This window comes from Vicugna pacos, chromosome 11 (assembly GCF_048564905.1).
Source record: "Vicugna pacos chromosome 11, VicPac4, whole genome shotgun sequence".
Lineage (NCBI taxonomy): Eukaryota > Metazoa > Chordata > Mammalia > Artiodactyla > Camelidae > Vicugna > Vicugna pacos.
Genome location: NC_132997.1, coordinates 5,729,056 through 5,744,868, shown reverse-complemented (window position 1 = coordinate 5,744,868; position 15,813 = coordinate 5,729,056). Strand labels below are relative to the sequence as shown.

General features: G+C 38.8%; 1 long non-coding RNA gene across 1 annotated transcript; it reads left to right on the top strand.

The window, feature by feature from the left end:
- Positions 1–1,278: 1,278 nt before the first annotated feature.
- On the top strand, positions 1,279–9,295 carry LOC140699589 (uncharacterized). The gene is made up of 3 exons (XR_012077796.1): positions 1,279–1,502; positions 4,057–4,171; positions 9,114–9,295. It is a non-coding gene; the product is annotated as an uncharacterized lncRNA (long non-coding RNA).
- Positions 9,296–15,813: the final 6,518 nt, after the last annotated feature.

Genomic DNA, 15,813 nt, shown 5'->3' with positions numbered 1-15,813 from the left:
GCCAGAGACTTTTGTGCGCCACTTATGGCCACAAACCCATGAGGAAAACCACAGGCCTTCTGGAGTGCCAAGGGAATTCCATGTGAGGAGTCCAGCACTCACAGGAATCCAACAAGTCCCTGTCTGCCAGAGCACCTTCATTGCTACTGTGCTGTTTTGAGTAAATGTCTTTTCATCAGGTTCAAATTGGTTTGTTGTTATTTTTTTGCATTAAAAAAAAACTTCTTTTCCCTGGTGAAAGTAAAAGCCTAACATTTTCTGATTTCTTTTGACAGAGAAAATATGAGCCTGTGGATCTAAACTCATCTGTGATGGTCTGCAGCTGGGAGCAACCGGATCAGTGTCAGTCCCCTTGCAGCCATTGGCTGGGAGCCTGCATGTTCCTTGGAATGGTATTTGAAACATGTCACACTAGCCGTGCCTTCGCTGTGGGCTGGGAGGCGAGTCACTCAGAATCTGCATTATGGAATGTATGTTTCAGATCTACAGTTAGGAGATCTTTTTTAATAGCCAGAGAATATAGTCATAAATATATCTATTAATGTATTTGTGCAAGAAACTTTTTAAAGATTTTTTTATTATAAAAAGTTACCCCCCAAAATTGAAAATGAAAGAACAGTGGAATTAAAAATCATCTGTACCTTAATTATACATAAAGAATCATAAAATCCTTCTAAACTTTTTTTGTTCAAATGTAGATATTTTTCCCATCCAAAAAGGAAAATTATTATTTCACATTTTTTTCTTTCTCCTTTTATTATATATTCCATATCAATAAATATAAATCTTTTAAATCCCTTTTAATTGCTGTTTAACACTATATTGAACAGATATGTAAATAGTTCTAGGTTTCAGAAATTTAAAAAATTGTCATTACAATACCACTGCAAAGAATATTTTGGTGTTTCTATTTTTAGTTACTAATTTGGACTAAAAATTAACAAGTTTGCTTTTCTTCATCTAAAACATTGGTTATTTTATGAAGGAACTGTAAGGATTTTAAATAACTTTTCAGTAATTTCAACAAAGAAATTATCTTTAAGGCAAAAATGTATGATGGATTGCAAATCTATTTTTATTATATCTTCACTTTTACCAGTGTGACATATGTGTGTGTTTGCACAAGTGCTTTAACTACCAGCAACGTAAGAAAAATCTGTGTACTAAAAATGTGAAAATACTTTCCCGGTTTGTGTTTTCATTCTCCCAATATAGGTTTTGGATGACAAGCTTGTATTTGCAAAAGTACATCCCCTGTGGGAGGTGTTCTGTACATAAGCTGAGATACTGCACATAATATTGCCTCTGAAGCCCAATGATCTGAAAACCCGGTCCTCAGCCTTTGATAACTTCAGATGTTTTATGAAAGTCCTCCAAATGGATGAAAGTATCAACAACCGGAACAAGAGCTTTTCTTTGCCCTATTTGAGAAGAGCTCCGTCAATGACTTTTATATTCAGCATAGAGATACATTCTCCAATCCAACCACCAGAAACCGCATTGTAAGTCTAAACCGAGTTTAGCTGCTGTCTTGGGGGTGATTTAGAACCTGCTGTTGAATTATCAGTGATTTGGTTTGGTTGGTTTGATTTGGTTTTTAAAAGCTGCCCATAAAAAGGAAAAAAGAGAAAGAAAAGAAATATGCCTACAGATTCCTGTTAGGATAGTAAACAGTGGCTGGTTAGTTACCTTGTATAAACCACAAGCTCTCTTAGAACATTTTTAGGTTTGCTTCATCCTTTCTCAGATCAAGTATCAAGTAAGAGACAGTGTTAAAAAAAATTCAGGATTAACAGGTTTGTGAGCTCCAGGATTTGCAAGGCAGCTTTCCCTCCCCATGGTGTAAGTCAAATGGCAGAATTGAAATAAAGCACCTCATGTATCCTCCGGTGTTAAGAGGAAAAGGCTAATCTTCTTGACCTTGTTTCTTCCTGGGTAAAATGAAGATAATATATCAGGAGGCGACAAGCTCATTTAAGGCAGGAAGCATGTTGACTTGTTCACTGCTGAATCTCAGGCACCGGGAAGGCTGAGTTTAACGAGCGAATGAATGAACTGTACTTCCCCCACAGTTACCATGTGGGACAGTGAGGATTAGAACCTAAGAGCATAGACTCTAGAGGGGAGGGCACAGCTCAAGTGATGGGGCGCATGCTTAGCAAGCATAAGGTCCTGGGTTCAGCCCCCATCACGTCCTCTAAAATAGACATATAACCCTAATTACCTCCCCACCCCCCACCAGAATTACCTTATTATCTCCCCACCACCAAAAAAAAAAAAAAGAGAAGTGGCCAAGAGCGTAGACTCAAGCTGGAACACCTGTGTTGGTTTCCCGCTGTCGACCTTGTAAATGTCATTTACCCTCTGTGTCTATCAAGTTCCTCACCAATAAAATGGGGATAATTGTAGTACCAACCTCGTAGAGATGCTATGGGGATTAATGAATCTGTGTCAGTGATACAACAGCCCTGGCTTATATTAAGTACTATGCATCTGTCAGCTCTTTTCATAATTTCTGACAGATGTTATTATCGACCAAAGACGTATTAGTTCTTTGAAAGGGAAATGCATGTTAGACCATTTCATTTATCACTTTCTGTAATTCAGGCTTTTCCCTCTGAAATACCATTTTCTGTCTGTGCACTAGAAAGCCACAAGGCTTTCCAAATTTCATCTGTCTGGGTTCTTGTCATGATGGCAATACTGCAGATTGCTGACATTTTTTAGGGACTCCGTCTGAGATGACAGCAACCCCTCAAATTTAGGAGCGCTTCTCTAACTGATAACATCTCGCTAGAAATGAAGTTTTTATAATGTAACAGCTTCAGATGCTTAATGATGCCATAAATGCAAGGATGTTATATCTAAGCTCTTTAAATAAATCCTGTCATTGAAATAAAGGAAATACTATATTATAGCCCTCTATGACTTTGTTATCTTTGCTATCTGTTTATCTGACTCTCTAAGACCAAAGAAAGCAAATACTAAGATTGATCATTACTACTGTGTGGTACACGTATATATGGATGAAGATAATATTGAAATGCACTGTTTAAGATATTAAAATGGACACTAAACAGCTTCTTGATGCACATGCATGAACAGAACAGGGAGCTGGGTGCAGGGAGCAGACACTGAGCTTCCTGGATTAGAGACCCAGCTTAGCAGTCCAGCCCAGCAGTCCACATGTTTCATATTTATGTTCCAGCATAATTAGCAGTGAGAGTCTTAAATGAACTTTGGGGACACTTGCAAACAGCTGTCATGATTACTAATGCGGGACACCAGGATTCTACAGTGTTTAGTTGGCATCTGTGCATAACCAGTTCTTTTCCACTAAAGCTTCTTGTAATTGCTGGTCCCACATCCAGGCTGAGGAATCATCTCATGTGGTGTTTGGGAGGGAGGTAAGTGGAGTCAGGACCCATGTTAAGGCTGGGTGGGTAATAATCTGGTGCTAGTACAAGAGAAAGGAAAGTAGGTCAGGTGGGAAGGAGAATGACTGGATTTAAACTTTGTTTCTTGAGTAAGCTAAATATATAACATCATGTGAAGTTACTTTGTTGTTTATATTCCATGTGCTGTCACCGAATAACTACTGAATTGTGGGGACAAAAATGCCTGGGTTTTAGAATTGACCCTGCTCCTAACCTGCCAGAGTCCAGGTTCCTCTGGGTGCCCAAAGAGGGGGCTGGACCATCAGGTGTCCCTCCACTGCAGCAGTTTGGGCACTTGGGTGGCCTAGATTTTTGCTGTGGAAGACTAGCCCGGTTGTAGTACATTAAGCATCTGCAAGACTCTCACCAGGTACCCACGGTGGTCCCAGGACTGTGACATCCAAGCGTTCCTTTCCAATCACGTTTGCAAATGACCCTCAAGGGGTTAATATTAATCCTGGGTGAGAATTATGAAAAATTATATGGTACCGCCATCCCTCCTGGCAAGTGAGGGCCCCTTATTTACAAATGACCACGAAGTGTTAGAACCAAATTTTATCAACAGAACATGTGAGCATTTTGTGACAGTGACACTCACCTGTTTGCTTCTGATTCCCAGTGCCACTTCAGCCTCCGTCAGAGGACGTCAGCTGCCCCAGCGATCAGGGCCTTCTGTACAGGGAATGGGCTCCTCCTCGAAGCACAGACAAGCAGCAGCCCTTAGGTCTCATCAGGTGAGCTGTTGTGGAGAGCACTCCAGTGGGAAGGGCTCAGGGTTGTCCTCATGGCATGTGAGTGTGACAGTCCTCCAAGAGTGTTAACAACCAGGAAGCTCACAGGAGCTCTGAGCTTCGTTGCCCCAAGTTTTTACTGCAGGCTTTATTTCAAAGCCATGATTTATTGGGTCATTACCTACATGGCTAACCCAAACCCTAACTGTAAGTCAAACCTTTCCTTAGTCCTAAACTTTGAGCCCCTTCCTCTCCTGGTGGCCACTCACTTGTCACAAAGCTTAAAGCCCCACTCTTCTAATCACATGGTTGGTGTCTCTGGCTGGCCACTCCCCATCCTGAGTCATCTCATGAACACAAGCCATCCAAGGTTCCACCATGAATAGCAAAGACACTCCTATCTTGGGAAATTTCGAGGCTTTAGCGGTTGCTGCCTAGGAACTGGGAAAAAAGACCTACCAAATTCTTCATTAAATAGGAGTAAATGTTATATTTCATTTAAATTATAAAATAAGAGAGAAATTCTCACTGCTTTTCTGTATCTGCTGTTCGACACCGTTTCACTACACCACGTGATTGTAATGTCGCTCTCAGCATGTGTCTTCTCAGAGCACCAGTGCCGGCTGCTCCCCGGGAGCTTATGCTGTTTGGGCAAGGCTGCTGGGGGGATGGAGGCCAAGGACAACCGAGAAAACAAAAATAATCGGGCAAATAAGGAAACAATGTCAGATTGAAATGAAGCAATAACACAGTGTTGAGATGGGAGACTTGGGGGGAAGTGAGTTAAGAAAGCTATCTTTGAGTAGGTTACATGTGAGCTGAGATGGCGATAAGGAGGCTGGAATTTGAAGATCTGGGAAAAGTCACCCATGGAATAGAGGCAGCTTGTCCATTGGCCCTGAGGCACAAATGTGCTCAGCAGGTTTGAGGAGATACTGGAGCCAGCGCTGGTGAGAGTGATGAGACGCGAGGTTTAGAAGGGCATCAGGAGCACGGAAAGGAGTGTAGACTCTAAGCGCACTGAGAAGCAGTCATGATAGCTTAAGCACTAAAGTAATTTTCTCTCACTCACATTTTGCAAAGATAATGTGGAGAATGTATGGCAGGGACCCAGGAAGCAGGGATGCCAGGTAGGAGGCTCTTGGATTGGGCCAGATGAGAGATGGTGGGAGCCAATGAGGAATGCGTTTGGGGAGTGGGGCTGACAGGATTCAGTTATGGGCTGGCTGTGGATGGTTAGGAGAAGAGGAGGGTCAAGGTAGCCCCAGGTCGGTCTGGAGCCAGGTGTCTGTTCTTTCTTTTCTCAGTGCCCCATGCAGTTGCCCACCTACTTGGGCAAACCTCTTAACCTTCAAAGTGAGGGTTTAAAAACACTGAAGTCTATTTGTTGTTTCACATTTTATGGAAAGATTCAAACATGTACAGAAATAGAGAGAACAGTACAGCCAGCCTGCCTGTATCAGTCACCCAGCTCCAGAATTATAAACTCAGAGTCACTGTTGTTGCATCTTTCATCTCCATCTCCTCCCTTTCCCCACTATGGGGTCATTTTGAAGACAATCCTACATAGCTTAACCTTTCATTAGTGAAATGACAAGGTCTCTTTCAAATAAAATTGGAATATTCCTTTTTTTTTAGGGTTACAAAATAATTCCCTGCTTGTCACAAGAATACACTTTTAAGTAGTTTTGGGGTTGAAATCAAGATCCAGACAAGATTCAGGCATTGAAGCTAGCATATCTCTCAAGTGTGTTCTAATCTATAATTTTCCTGTTTCTCATTTTCCTTGAAATTGCTGAGGGGTTCCTCTGTTTCCTGTTTGGCTGATTTCATTCTCCCCTATGGTGTTAGACTTGTTTCTCCATCCTATGTATTGGCTTTAGCTAAGTGATTTAATCCTCCCCTAAAAGCTTGGTCTGATTGAGGTTCAGCTTTATGCAAAAATATTTGTTATGTGAAGTTTTGTACTCCTGTCATAAGGTACATAATATTACAGTTGACTCTCTTTTTTGTGATGACAGCAGCCAAAAATGATTGTCACCCAGGATCATTATTTCATAAGGAATTTTATTTCATGTGGTCATACTCTAATTTCCTCCCTCAATTATCAGCAGGATCAGTCACGAAGAGGCACTTTCTCCTTAACCCGGGTTATCCTTTAGAACACAGTTTTAAAGGAGGATATTTGTTAATATGTAAATATTTAAAATTGATAATTTTTTTTCTTTTTAATTTTTTTTTCTAATGGAGGTACTGAAGGTTGAATCTAGGACCTTATGCATGCTGAGCACACACTCTGCCACTGAGTGTACCCAATCCCCCTTGAGATTCATATTTATATGATATCTTCCTTCTGTTATTTTTGTTTTATGTTATACAGAATTTGAAGGCAGGGCAATGGGTTTGACCGCTCTTTAATCATTCTTTATGGGCTTTTGGGGTTTGTGTGTGTGTTTGTATTTGTAAAGAAAACAATTTTCCCACTATTTTAAGTATGTATTGCTAAGGCAATTATGTTGATCTTTTCCCTGCTCCTGGTCCATGTATTCCCTTGTTACTTCCCACTAGTGGCCCCTTGAGCTCTGTGACAAGACTAGCATGTCGTTAATCCATGTGGAAGGAGATCTGAAGAGATTTATTCAAGGAGATGAAATTTGTAGACAATGTATTGGAAAGTATTGTGAAAGTTGTTCGTTAAGAGAAGGTCTGAGGTTGAATTGTTAAGTGCACAGAAATCTAAGCTATGAACCACCAAGACAATTATTAACTCCAGGAAAACAAAGTAGGGAAGAAAAGGTAAGACTAGCACAAATTGCTACAGCTTTGAATAGTCTGTACAGAGTAATAATAATGTAAAGCAAGGATACTGAACTGATGAAAATTATAATGTAATTGTATGAAAAGGTTGGAAGAAAAAAGATTTGGGTATGTAGATGAGATGGGGTTTGAAAGAGATCTGAATCCTCATTTTCCAAAATAGAAAGTTAAATAGGTGATACATAAAGCTGAAAAAGTCAGTAGGCTGTGTTACAAGGATATTAGTCAGAGAAAGGGAGTAAGTATTCCAAGAGTCAGCAGTAGGAGCTGAACGTGGTTTTTTCTGGCCAGGAAATGGGGCAGTTGTTGGGAACTGCTCCTTTTTACAATCGGTGTTCGAGAACTGTTTGACTCTTTGTTAAATGTATGGCATTACTTTGCTAAAAAGAAATCAAAGCTGAATTTTGAAAAATTTATGTTAAGAATTGGGGTGCTTTTGACAGAGAGAGATAACAATCAGCAAAACTACATTTGAAGGGATCCTCATTATTCCTTGCCTTTCAGCAAGGACTAGGAGGCAGACAACTGTTTAAGGTTCAAAAATTCTGTCTGACCTTCCTGCCGACTTGTAACCTTTGGAAGTAATGAACTCCCCGTCACTGTAAATATCCAGGCAGAGGCTGCCTGACCAGCTCTGTAACTGTAGCAGGGTGTGTTTACCATTGGGCAGTTAGAGCAGGCAAATTCTAACATTCTTTCAGTTTTGAATTTGGCATTTTCAGGATGGATAGTTGATAAGAATGTATTACAAAAAGCTTAACAAGAAAGAGTCCAAGACATCTCAAACCCATTACCAGGGTTTTCTCTGCCAGACACCATCCTGAGCCTGCCACCCGTGATCCAGGCCACAAAGCCCAGTCACATGAGAATGAACACACTTTGTCGCTCCTATCTGATTTGGCATCGGGCTCAGCCCTTTTCCCCATGGAATGGTCCACGCCCATGTCTCTGATGATGGAGCTGGTCTCACAGCAGCCCTGTGAGCGCTGGTCCAGGCCAAGGGATTCCTGCGTGAAGTTTTCCAGGATTCCAGGCTATTCTCAGAGCTGAGTCCCCCTTAGGCTAAGCCCACGGAACTCATCTCAGCTCCAGACTGAGCCGGAAGCCTCAGAGAGAACTCAGAGCTGAGGAAATCCACAGGTTTTACCCAGCACTGCCGAGTCAGCAGTGAGCCAGTTGAGGGAATTATCAGCAAAAGCAAGAAACACCTGAGCCGCCGTCTCATTGTTCCACCTCATCCCTAAACTCTCTGTGTCTGCCTGTCTGTGTCGGTCTCCCTTTTAGGATCAGCCTGGCACCACTTCATGCCCTGCCTCCTTTCTTCTAATCTTGCCTCCCTGGCCTGTTCCATCTACTCCAGATTAACTGAGAAGAGGTTTTAAAACCTAGGAACAAAAGACGTGCTAGATACAAAGAATACAGGGCAGTGCCTTCCTCAGTCACATCCCTCCTGCCCTCTCCCATTCCCACAATGAGTTTTATAAATATTTTGTCAGACAGACATTGCACTCCCAGTTGTTATCATTATCAGCCATTTCCTTATTATCTGTGGTTTACGATGCATTTGCTCCAGGGACTTTCCCGAGATAAGGCAGGAGCAGATGACTGAGCCAGTTGTTGATGTCCACTTGTGTCAAGCCTGTTAAGAATGATTTTGGGGGGGATTTGTTGAATGTGCCAGACTGTCCAGTGAGTGGTGATGATCCCCTGCATCTGCTCTGGAGTCAGCCTCGTCCCCTCCTTTGCTCTGTTCTCATTTATCTCTCTTCAGCAGGTGAGCCAGTGATCTGTATTTCTATGATACATAAAACACTTCTTATTTCACGGTAGAATTTGGGGGCTGCTATGAAAACGCATATGTTTTAAGAGTGAATTGAGTCGGAGGTTTAAACTTAAGGCCCCCTTGATTTAGAATCAGAAATTAATATGATGGAGGGACGTATAGCTCAGTGGTAGAGTGCATGTCTAGCATGCATGAGGTCCTGGGTTCAATCCCCAATGCCTCCATTTAAAAACAAATAAATAAACCTAATTATGCCCCCCAAAAAAGAAAAAATAAATTAACATGAGGATGAAGCTACAGAGTGATTATTTGTGTCTTCTGAAACTTCCTTCTGTCTTTCTGCAGGAAATTCTAAGGAGAGAAGTTCGGAATCTACTTTGCTTGGCTGGGCTATTACACTCAGATGCTCCTCCTGGCAGCAGTCGTGGGGGTGACTTGCTTTCTGTGTGGATATTTTAATCAAAATAACTGTACATGTGGGTAACTTGTCTTTATTCCTTGTTACCGTGCTTACTTAACTTAGAATGACATTCTCCAGGAGCATCCATGTTGCTGCAAATGGCCCTATATTGTCAGTTTTTATGGCCGAGTAGTATTCCATTGTATAAATATACCACTTCTTTAGCCAGTCATCCGCTGATGGACATTTAGGCTGTATCCATGTCTTGGCTACTGTAAATAGTGCTGCTATGAATATTGGGATGCAGGTGTCATCCTGAAGTAGGGTTCCTTCAGGATACATGCCCAGGAGCAGGATTCCTGGGTCATATGGCAAGTCTATTCCTAGACATTTGAGGGAACTCAATACTGTTTCCACAGTGGCTGCACCAAACTGCATTCCCACCAGAAGTGTAGGAGGTTCCCCTTTCTCCACAGCCTCTCTAGCATTTGTGATTTGTGGATTTTTGAATGATGGCCATTATGACTGGTTTGAGGTGATACCTCATTGTAGTTTTGATTTGCATTTCTCTGATAATTAGTGACACTGAGCATTTTTTCATGTGCCCATTGATCATTTGTATGTCTTCCTTGGAGAATTGCTTGTTTAGGTCTTCTGCCCATTTTTGGTTTAGGTTATTTGGTTGTTTCTTATTAAGTCATTTGAGCTGCTTATATATTCTGGAGATCAAGTTTGTCAGTTTCATTTGCAAAAATATTCTCCCATTCTGTAGGTTGTCTTTTTTTTTTACTTATGGTGTCCTTTGCTGTGCAGAAGCTTGTAAGTTTCTTTAGGTCCCATTTGTTTATTCTTGCTTTTATTTCTATTGCTTGGGTAGACTGCCCTAAGGGAACATTTCTGAGATGTATGTCAGATATTTTGCCTGTATTTTCTTCTAGGAGGTTTATTGTATCTTGTCTTATGTTTATCTTGCTGAAGAGACTGTCTTTATTCCATTGTATATTCTTGCCTCCTTTGTCGAAGATTAGTTGACCAAAAGTTTGTGGGTTCATTTCTGGGCTCTCTATTCTGTTCCATTGGTCTATATGTATGTTTTTGTACCAATAGCATGCTGTCTTGATGACTGTAACTCTATAGTATTGTCTGAAGTCTGGGAGCGTTATTCCTCCAGGCTCTTTCTTTTTTTTCTTCAGTAATACCCTGGAATTTCTATGTCTTTGATGGTTCCATATAAATTTTATTGTGATTTGTTCTAGTTCTATGAAATATGTCTTGGGTAATTTTACAGGGATTGCATTAAATCTGTATATTGCCCTGGGCAGTGTGACCATTTTAACAATATTGATTCTTGCAATCCAAGAGCATGGGATACCTTTCCATTTTTTAAAGTCTTCTTCAATTACCTTCACCAATGGTTTATAGTTTTCTGTGTATAATTCTCTCACCTCTGTGGTTAGATTTATTCCTAGAAATTTTATTACTTTGGGTGCTATTCTAAAGTGTTTTATTTCTTTACTTCCTTTTTCTGTTGATTCATCATTAGTGTAAAGAAATGCAACTGATTTTTGAACATTAATCTTGTAACCTGCTACCTTGCTAAATACTTCGATCAGCTCTAGTAGTTTTGGTGTGGACCTTTTAGGGTTTTCTATATATAGTGTCGTGTCATCTGCATGTAGTGACACTTTTACCTCTTCTTTTCCAATTTAGACCCCTTTTACTTCTCTTACTTGCCTGATTGCTATGGTCAGGACTTCCAAGACTATGTTGAATAGGAGTGGTGATAGTGGCATCCTTGTCTTGTCCCAGAATTTAGTGAGAAGCTTTTGAGGTTTTCACCGTTTAGTGCTATGCTGGCTGTAGGTTTGTCTTATATAGCTTTCATGATGTTGAGTTATGTTCCCTCAATACCCACTTTGGTGAGAATTTTTATCATAAATGGGTGTTGAATTTTATCAAAAGCTTTTATGCATCTATTGAGATGATCATGTGGTTTTAGTACTTTCTCTTGTTGATGTGAAGTATTACATTGATTGATTTGCATATGTTGAACCACCTTTGTGTCCCTGAGATGAACCCAATTTGAGCATGTTGTATAATCTTTTTTATGTGCTGTAGAATTCTATTTGCTAGTATTTTGGTAAGGACTCTTTTGCATCTGTGTTCATCAGTGATATTGGTCTGTAATTCTCTTTTTTGGTGGTGTCTTTGCCTGGTTTTGGTATCAGGGTGTTTGTGGCTTCATAGAATGAGTTTGGGAATATTCCTTCTTTTCAATCTTCTGGAAGAGTTTGAGAAGGACTGGTATGAGTACTTCTTTTTATGTGTGGTACAATTCCCTGGTGAAGCTGTCCAGTTCTGGATTTTATTTGTAGGGATTTTTTTTTATTGTTAATTCGATTTCATTCCTAGTGATCGGTTTGTTCAAGTGGTCAGTTTCTTCTTGATTCAGTTTTAGTGGACTGTGTGTTTCCAGAAACTTGTCCATCTCCTCTAGGTTATCCCTTTTTTTATGTAGTTTTTCATGATATTCTCATATGATATTCTATATTTCTATGTTATTTGTTGTAATTTCTCCATTTTCCTTTCTTATTTTGGAAATTTGTGCTCTCTCTTTTTTCTTCTTTGTGAGTTTGGCCAGAGGTTCTCGATTTTATTTACTCTTTCAAAAAATTGCTTTTGGTTTGATTGATTATTTTCTCTATTTCTTTTAATCTCTATTTTATTTATTTCCTCCCAGATCTTAATTATTTGCTTCCTTCTGCTGACTTTTGGGTGTTTTTACTCTTCAGTTTCTAGTTCTTTTAACTGGTGGGTTAGATTGTTTTTTTTGATATTGTTCTTCTTTTTTGAGGAAGGCCTGTATCACTCTAAACTTTCCTCTTAGCACTGCTTTTGCTTTGTCCCATAAGTTTTTTGTGGATTTTTTCATTTTCATTTGTCTCAAGGTATTCCTTACTTTCATCTTTGATTTCATCATTGACCCATTTTTTTAATAGCATGTTGTATAATCTCTATGCTTTCCTTTTTTCATGCTTTGTTTTTCTGAATTTGATTTCTAGTTTCAATGGCATTGTGGTCAGTAAGGATGCTTGAGATAATTTCTATCTTCTTAAACTTTTTGAGGCTTCTTTTGTGACCAAGTACATGATGAATCCTAGAAAATGTTCCACGCACACTTGAAAAGAATATATATCCTATTTTGGGGGGTTGTAATGCTCTGAAAATATCCACTAAATCTAATTTTTCTATTGTATCATTTAATTTCTCTGTTGCCGTATTTATTTTTTGTGTGGAAGATCTGTCTAGTGATGTTAATGTGGTGTTAAAACTTCTGACAATGATTGTATTCCCATCAATATCCCCGTTTATCTCTGTTAGTAGTTGTTTTATGTACTTAGGTGCTCATGTTGGATGCATATATATTAATGATTGTAATATCCTCATCTTGTATTGCTCCTTTAATCATTATAAAATGCCTTTATTTATCTTTCTTTATGGCCCTTGTTTTAAAGTCTATTTTGTCTGAAATCAGAACTGCTACACCTGCTTTTTTGGAGTTTCCATTTGCATGGAATATCCTTTTCCGTCCATTCACTCTCAATCTATATGTGTCCTTCTCCCTAAAGTGTGTCTCTTGTATGCAGTTTATTGAAGTTTCTTGCTTTATTATCCAGTCTGCCACTCTGTCTTTTGACTGGAGCATTTAGTCCATTATCATTTAGAGTAATTAATGATAAATGAGTGTTTATTGCTATTTGAACTTATATTTGCAGTTGATTTCATATTTCTTTGTTCCTTTCTTCTTCCTTTTGTGGTATGGTAATTTTCCTTTGTGTTATCTTGGATTGTATTTAGTTTTTGTTACTCACTTATAAGTTTTTGGCTTGTGGTTATACTTTTTTGTAAGTCTGTTAACCAATTACTGTAACTGTGTGTACTAAACAGATAGTAATGCAATCTCAAACCCATCCTACCGAGAACAAAAAATTTAAAAAAATAGAAGAAAGAAAAAATACTCTATATTTAATTGCTTCCCTCTCCCACTCAATGATTTAGATGTCTTCTTTTACAATTTCATGTTTATTCTATTTGTAATTCATGGTAGTTATCACCTTTCCAGTTATAAGCTCTCATTTCTGTATCATCCTGCTTCTTTTTTATTTAGAGTGTACCTTACAATATTTCTTTTAGCATGGGTTTAGTGTTGCTAAAGTCTTTCAGTTTTTCTTCTCTGTGAAATTCATTACCTCTCCCTCTGTTCTAAAGGATAGCCTTGCTGCAGAAAGTATCCTAGGCTGCATCTGTTTTTTCATTCAGGAATTTGAATATATATTTCCACTCCCTTCTGGTCTGTAGTGTTTCTGTAGAGAAATCAGCTGAGAGCCATCTCTTGTAACTCACTCTTTGTTTTTCTCTTGCTGCCTTTAGGATCATTTCTTTATCCTTCAGTCTGGCCATCTTGATTTTGTTATGTCTTGGTGTGAGTCTCTTTAGGCTCTTCCTGTTTGGGAACCTCTGAGCCTCCTGTACTTGGGTGTCTGATTCTTTCTTTATGTTTGGGAATTTTTCAGTTATAATTTCTTTAAATACCTTCTCCATCCCCTTTGTTCTTTCTTCCCCTTCTGGAACTCTTATGATGCATAGATTGGCATGCTTTATATTATCAAATAGATTCCTTATATTGTTTTTATTGTTTTTTATTTTTTTCTCTCAACTGTTCTGATTGTGTGCTTTCTGTTGTCCTGTCTTCTAGGTCACTTATTCGTTCCTCTGCATTATCTAGCTTGCGTTGTACTGCCTTTAGGTCAGATCTCATTTCAGCCAATGAGTTTACCAATTCTACTTGGCTCTTCTTTATAGCTACTATTTTGTTTTTGACATATTTTATGTCTCTAAACACTATCTCTTTTAATTCCTTCAGTAATTCAATCACTTCTTTTTAGAAATCTTGATCTAATAGGCCATTAATATCTATTTCATTGATGGTTCTTTCAGGGGATTTCTCTTTCTCTTTTAATTGGGAATACTTCCTCTGCTTCTTCAACTGCTCATATCTCTCTGGCACTGTGGCTTAAGGAGTATCAGTTATCTATTGTGGCCCTTAAAGGGGTTTATTTTTTTATCTATCTAAGGCCTATGCTGGAATAAAACTTAAAAATGAGAGAGAGAAATAGAATTTTAAAAGAATGGAGGAAAAGAAGGTTTGAAGACAGTGTATAATCAATAATAGAAGAGCAAGTTGAAGAAGAATAGGAATCGAGTTGAGATGTCTTTTTAAAACCTTAACAAAAAGAAGAAAGAAATCAAAACACAGTATTTAAAACCTGTGAATAATCAATAACAGATCAAATCCAAGAGAATTAAAAATGAAATGAGAATTGTAAACATATAGAACTGTTTAAAAAGTAAAGATTAAAAAGCTCATAGAAAATAAAACAGGTATAAAAAGATTTTAAAAACAAAGATGTGTTCTCCTAGAGACTGAACGCTCTTAATGGTTTTATTGAGAGGTCTTTGTGTCTTCGCCCTGTTTCATGAACTCAGCTTGCTCTGTTGGCCCCCTGGTCTGTGCTGCTCACAGTGTCCATTGGCAAGAAGATTGCACCCCTCCAACACTGGGTCAGGTGCTGCTCTCCTTCGCGGTGGACAGGTGGGTCACTCCCCGTCCGGATGCCACAGTCAGTGCTGTGTAAGTTGCTCCATAGGTGGGCTAAGCTTCAAGAATAACAGGTTTATGGAGATATAATTCACATACCATAAAATGCAGCCTTTGAAAGTGTGCATTAGGGTTTTATGTACATTTCAGGGTTGTGTAGCCATCACCCCCAAAAGGAACCAGTACCCTTTAGTAAGTCAGTCCCTAACCTTCCTTTCCCTTAGCCCTCAACAGCCACCACTCTACTTTCTGCCTCTAAGGGTTTGCCTGTTCTAGGCATTTCATATAAGTAGAACCATACAGTATGCTGCCTTTTTTGATTAATGTCTTTCATGTAGTGTGACATTGTCAAGGCTCATCCATCGTGTAGCATATATCAATATCCAAATTCCTTTTTGTATTCAAATAATATGCCATAGTTATAAATACACCACATTGCTTATCCATCCATCAGTTGATGATGAATAATTCTGCTGTAAATGCTCATGGACAAGTTTTTGTGTGAACACATATTTCCACTTCTCTTCAGGATATATCAAAAAATGGAATTGCTGGGATGTATTCTACTTTTAACATTTTGAGGAATTGCTAATATAGCTTTTAAAGTGACTGAAGCATTGTATATTTCCAGAAGTAATGTATGAGGAGTCCAGTTTCTCCACATCCTCATCTACACTTTTTATTACTGGGTTTATAGATTCATATTTATATATCATATATCATATATATTTGTCATCCTAGTTGGTATGAAGTGGTATGTCATTGTGATTTTGATTTCTGTTTCCCTAATGCCTACTGATGTTGAACATCTTTTTATGTGCTTAGTTCCCATTCGTATGTCTTCTTTGGAGAAACATCTATTTAAATTCTTTGCCCATTTTAATTATATTTGTCTTTGTATTGTCATGTTTTAAGTCTTCTTTGTCTATTCTGGATAAAAGTCCCTTATCAGGGAAAATTTTGGAAATATTTTCATCCATCCTGTG